Raw genomic sequence first — 5873 nt, forward strand, 5'->3', positions numbered from 1 at the left:
CTTGCTCTTTCAGCTGCATGCAGACACGTCATGGGGAATGCCACGGGTGCAGCAGCAATTAACCATACAAGCAGGAAAGGCGGAGAAGGCTCTGTTTCTAGGGCTGGTGCTTGGCAAGAAGGTCGTGTCTTCCATTCGGGGTTAATTACAAATAACCTCTGTTTTTGCATAGCTGCATCCATGCACATGTGAATAGAATTAAAAGGAAGTGGAAAGTGATACATGGAGAACAAAGGGAGGCTGGAGGCCTGAAGAATGAAAATTATCTAGCACCTCTAAATATGCTCAGGCAGTGCGTCATGTTACAGAACAAGAACGCATTTGTCTTCTGACAGGCCCGTGTGACCTCGGTGATTTACTCTATGTACCGAATGCTGGAACAGACTCCAGAAGAGAAGAAAATGTGTTCTGTACAGCAGGGCTAGGGCAAAGGAGAGCATTATTAGTTGCTTTGAATTTGTGGAATGAAATACTTCAGGAGCAATATAGCAGTGCTGGGTATATTCTGCAGAGATGTAAATAGACAATAATGGCACTCTATAAATTTCTGTCTTATTTATGGATGGCCCAACTGATTGTATTTTGGATTTTGTTGCTGTTCAGGGTGGCAATTATGCACACTGCTCATGTGAGGTTCCTATTTTAGGATGCTGCAAAGTATAAATACAGTAAATAAAGCAGCAAAGGAAAATTTAAAGAAATCAAAATGAACAGTATGGGATGAAAGCCCATTTTTCTGGTCAGAAAGCCCTCAAGAATATAAGAGAAAATTATCTGTCTTTTATAAAGTAGTTCATAAAACAAGAACATTTCTACATTTTTCTAGACTAACTTCTTTAGAACCCTGTTTGTGTAATTTTACTTGTTCATTTAGACTATTTAAATAAAGTTTGGAAGGTGTAATGAGGAGCATAGATTTGTATCATAATATCAAACGTTTTTTAAGATCATGTTGAAGAAATGCTATATTACTAACTGCAAGTAGGAATTAATCAGGGATTACCTTTAAATAAAAGATGGACAAGATCATTTCTGTTTCCCCAGTTATTTCCTGATTATTTTTCTAGCTAAAAGGTACCTAAAGTGTTAACATGGTAAATTGTGTTAAAAATGAAAGAAGAGTGAAAAACATAAAGGATAGATTAAAGGTTAATGAGATGCTTCAGTTACTGACTGTGACAAATTTTACAGTAAATTAAGAAATCAAAAGGCTGTAAGTTGTCTGAGTCCAATTTTTTTCTAATAGAAGGGCTGGTGGGTGTAAATCTCCACTCAGGAAACCAACACATTTTGTCATGATGTTCACATTTTTGTAGGTCACCTGCAGTGATTCTCAGCAGAATCTTCTCTGTGGGAATGGCTGGAGAAGATTGCATTCAGAGGTCCACACCTGGAGGGGTGGTGTTGGTAGACATAAGTGAAATTGTGGAATTGGCTGTGAAAATAGAAAGCCAATCCTCATAGGCCACCATGTGGCCAAGGAAGATCCATCTTTTTTTATCCATACGGTCAAAGACCAATCCAGACCCTGAGGGCATTACCAGGCCCTACTGGCCCTGCTCAGCCTCCCCTCCAGCCCTGCCCATGGGCCCAGGAGACTCATTTCAGCAAGGCCTGGGCACCAAGTCTTTTCCTCAGCTATATTTTAGGTTAACCTGTGCCTAGTCCTTGTTCCCTGGATGGATGTTGGACCTGCGTGGTAGGCTTGCCTCCAGCCCTGTACTGTCTCCATCTCCTGCAGCTCCTTGTGGGAGTCCCTGGATGGAGCCTCATCCTGATTCTTCATCTTGCCTCAACTGGAATGTTAACCAAACCTCTCCATACCACTGTGACAATAGCCCTGTGCAGATCCTGTGCAACTGTGCTAGGGAGGGCATAGTCCTGCCAGTTGCAAACCAGAAGTGCACCATGTATGCTTTAACAGCACGTCTCTTCTGAGCTTGGTGAACCTTCTCCTGTGTGAGTCACCCCCTTGACAGCTATGACTTGCGTGCCTGTGCACTCCTGGAGAATAAACAAACATTTCATGCTCTGACCTGAAAAGCTGTGTTTTAATGAGCTATTGAAAAGCCAAGGTTTCCTGCTGCAATACATAGTATCTCGTATAGCATTGCAATGGGACAGCTGTTTGTAAATTTCAGGGGCATAGTCCCAAATGCTGCCTTAGTGTCAGGAGACTTTGCTTCCTAAGCTAAGTAATCAAGGGAGAGAGAGGAAAAAAGATGATAGATGGCTAAAGTAGGTTTCTGCTCTTTAATGCTCTCTGGAGGACCCTCCCTCTCGACAGTGTTTATGGGACCTCAGGAGACAAGGTCCCTGAACTAAAGTTTTCCTTTACAAATTCTGCCCTTACTTGTATCATTAACACACCATATAAGGCCTGGGGTTGACTGTTTCAGTCCCATGTTTTGAATTCAGTAATGGCAGACTTTTCAGTTAGCCCCACAAACCAGTTTGTGTCCATAGGCAGAATCACACAGAATCACAGTGTGGTTGAGGTTGGAAGGGACCTCTGGAGGTCATCTAGTCCAACCCCTCTGCTCAGGCAGGGCCAGCTAGACCAGGTTGCCCAGGACCATGTCCAAATGGCTTTTGAATATCTTTGAGGATGGAGATTCCACAACCTCCCTGGGCAAACTGTGCCGGTGATCTGTCACCCTCATGGTGAAAAAGTGTTTCCTGATGTTCAGGTGGCATCTTCTGTGTTTCAGTCTGTCCCTGTTGCATCTGGTCCTGTCATGGGCACCACTGAGAAGAGTCTGGCTCCTTCTTCTTTGCACCCTCCCTTCATCTATTTATAGACATTGATAAAATCACCTGTGAGCCTTCTTTTGTCCAGGCTGAACAGTCCCAGTTCTCTCGGCCTTTCCTCATAGAAGACATGCTCCAGTCACTTAATAATCTTCATGGCCCTTTGCTGGACTCTCTCCAGTATGTTCATGTCTCTTGTATTGAGGAACCCAGAAGCAGCAGTTATCCACAATCTCTATAACACAAAAAATGTTTCTACGGAAATGTTGACTTCAGATGTAGCATGAGGCAGGATAGAAAGGCTGATTCAATGGAAATGCTCATAATGATTACAGCACAGCCAGAGTCTTGACCATCTTCAGCATATATGGAGGCAAACTTGTTTTGCGTACCACAATTTCTCTGGCTGAGCTAAGATGTTAAAGTAAATAATGATGGTTGACATGGTTCAAAGAACCTTGGAGTGGTTTCAGAACTTTAGGATCATTTGAAAATATTCACTATTTGAGTCTCAGAATGGACCTTTGCTAGGAAGTCATGAGATCTTTCAGTCACACCAGCAGCTACCATGGAGAAAATTTCCTGTTATGTCACTGTGATATCACTTTCATGTGTGCCAAACTGAACAGCCAAAATCCACTTATAAGTGTATTGGAACACATACATAACCATATACTTTAATACAGTAATTGACTTATGTCCATAGTACAAGATTTATGCAGACAATTTAGTGATGATGTTTACCATAGCTAAAATAGAATTTAATTTTAAATTTATAAAAAAAATCTCTTTAGGAAGAGGAGAAAAAAATTAAGATCAATAAGAATATCCAGAAGAAAACACACAGGATACATAAGTACTCACCAATACATTTCATTCAGTAGTCTTCTGTACATGTGGAAGATACCAGAAAAACTGCAAGAGCCCCACAGACTTAGAAAAAAAAATAATTAAAAAACAAAGTAGAAAATATGATTGCATTGTCATCTGGGGATTTCAATTTCATCTTCTGGTAAAGTTGCATGTTGATGAAAACACAGGAATTTGTCCATAGAAAATGTGGTAATGGCTCCTTCAGACGGCATGTGCAGTGCCGTTGGGAGGCACAGAGGAGTGACAGCTCCGCTGACATCAGACCACATTCAGGAGTCAGAGACTGCTGCAGCATCGAGCATTTCTTGTTGACTGTTAATGTGTTTCGCTACAAAGCCATGATATAATATATTGAATCAAACTGTATTTTACATAAATGAATTTGTTTCATTTTGCATAATAATTACTTTTTCTGATACTTTCCCTTGCGAGTCATCAATTTATATATTTTTTTCTAAAACTAACAGCCTTAGTCAGATGGCCAAAACCACATCACTGCTCATGAGAATTAGGTGGTGTCTTTCCACCTTTCATCTCTTGCTGTCAAGAGATAAAGCAATATGAAAAGAGATAAAAGTGCTTATGAATTAAAAAATAGGGAAATCCAGCTGAAGTTTTATGTGAAGAATGGAAGCAAAACAAATTAATAATTTGGATTAATGTGTCTCACTTGATCATCTCAGTTAACAGTACATTGAAGAAAAAAAATCTGTTGAATAGGTACAATAAGTAGTGAGCACAAAGGACTACTTCAAATGCCAGATAGTGTGAACTTGCCATATATTTGTATAAAGTAAAGTGATTTTATGGCAATTATGAAATGTATTCCTTACATTCTTTTTTTAATAAAAAAGAATATTCAAAATTATATATTTTTAACTGGTATATACTAGAATAATGCAAAATTTAGAAAAATCAAATGAAATGGCATATCAAAACAAAATGAAAGTATCTTTCAGTCAGAAAATATCAAGGTTATTCTGACATGGTCCAACATTTCTTTCCTCTATGATTTTATTTCAGAAAGAAACTCTAGTAAAACCCATGTGACAGAAAGACATGCATCAGAAAGACATGCATCAGTAGGATGTGATTAAGTTCATTACCTTTTCCTGTCAACATGTGGAGGTCCATTCAAATGGAAGAGTTGCGCTCCTGAATGTGCTGCAATATGCCTATTGTTTTACTCTGAGTCTTTAATGTATATGCATTCATGCACACTCATTCATATATCCATTTATGTGTATGCTCACAAAGTGCACTTCAGATGAACCTGTGTGAAAATTAGAGATCAGAGTTCATGACTATGTTAATTTTACAATGGTAATTTATTTAATTTAACTACCATAAAATGAACTGCTTCTGTGTGTACTGAAAAAGTATTTACAGTTTTTGTTGTGAATGTTACAGGAACCAGTAAGTGCCTGAGAAATAGAGAAGTTTGAGGTTACATAGTTATCCGTTATGTTTTCATTCTGAACTGTTTTACACTGTCTCTGGATAAATGCTACCTTGGAGATAAATCTAGGTTAGTTAAAAAGCAGAAGAACAAACACAATAATAAACTCAGGTTCCCTATCTCAATTAGTGGAAAAATATTTTATGTCAGATCCCATACAAAGTGATGATACACTGATCTGATCCAGTCTCTATCTGCAAACTGAAGTAGAACAGAATGTGCAGTGCCTTAAGCACAAAATGGTAGATAGATTCTTGGATGGCTTTACAAACAAACAAAAGAATTACTGACAAATTGTTCTAATAAAAAAAAAGATAGTTATAATATAAGGCATGACTAGGCATAAAGTAATATCTATGTAGAGATGGTCTACTTTTTTAGTAAAGCAACTAGATAGCAAGCCTATTTTTCAGCTTTTCTTACTTTACATCTCAGTTTTTGTCCCTGAAGCCATTGTAATTTGAATGGACTAAACTATAATTTCAGTAGCAACTGCCTTTTAAGAGGAATTGATTCATCCTTCCTCTTGCCCTCAAGTTGACTTCCAGTGCAGCCGTTCTGAATCACCATAATTTATTGAAACTGCCAATGTGGTCCATTAAATTGGTCTGCACCAAACAGTTTGCTAATGACACTGAGCCTTGTTGGCTGTTTTTAACGATTATCTCAAATAGTGTTTGATAGTCTTCTCACATTGATCACAATGTTAGCTCCTTTGTTCCTCTGGCAGCAGCTGTGCTTGTCCTCTCTGGGATGCTTTACTCCAATGCATGTTAGCGATGGAAGATGA

At 38.8% G+C, this 5873-nt stretch overlaps 1 long non-coding RNA gene across 1 annotated transcript; it reads left to right on the plus strand.

Annotated features, from left to right (window-relative positions):
• Nucleotides 1–352: 352 nt before the first annotated feature.
• Nucleotides 353–5363, plus strand: LOC142600346 (uncharacterized). Its single transcript, XR_012833783.1, has 2 exons — nucleotides 353–515; nucleotides 4648–5363. It is a non-coding gene; the product is annotated as an uncharacterized LOC142600346 (long non-coding RNA).
• Nucleotides 5364–5873: the final 510 nt, after the last annotated feature.

Source organism: Balearica regulorum, chromosome 2 (genome assembly GCF_011004875.1).
Source record: "Balearica regulorum gibbericeps isolate bBalReg1 chromosome 2, bBalReg1.pri, whole genome shotgun sequence".
NCBI lineage: Eukaryota > Metazoa > Chordata > Aves > Gruiformes > Gruidae > Balearica > Balearica regulorum.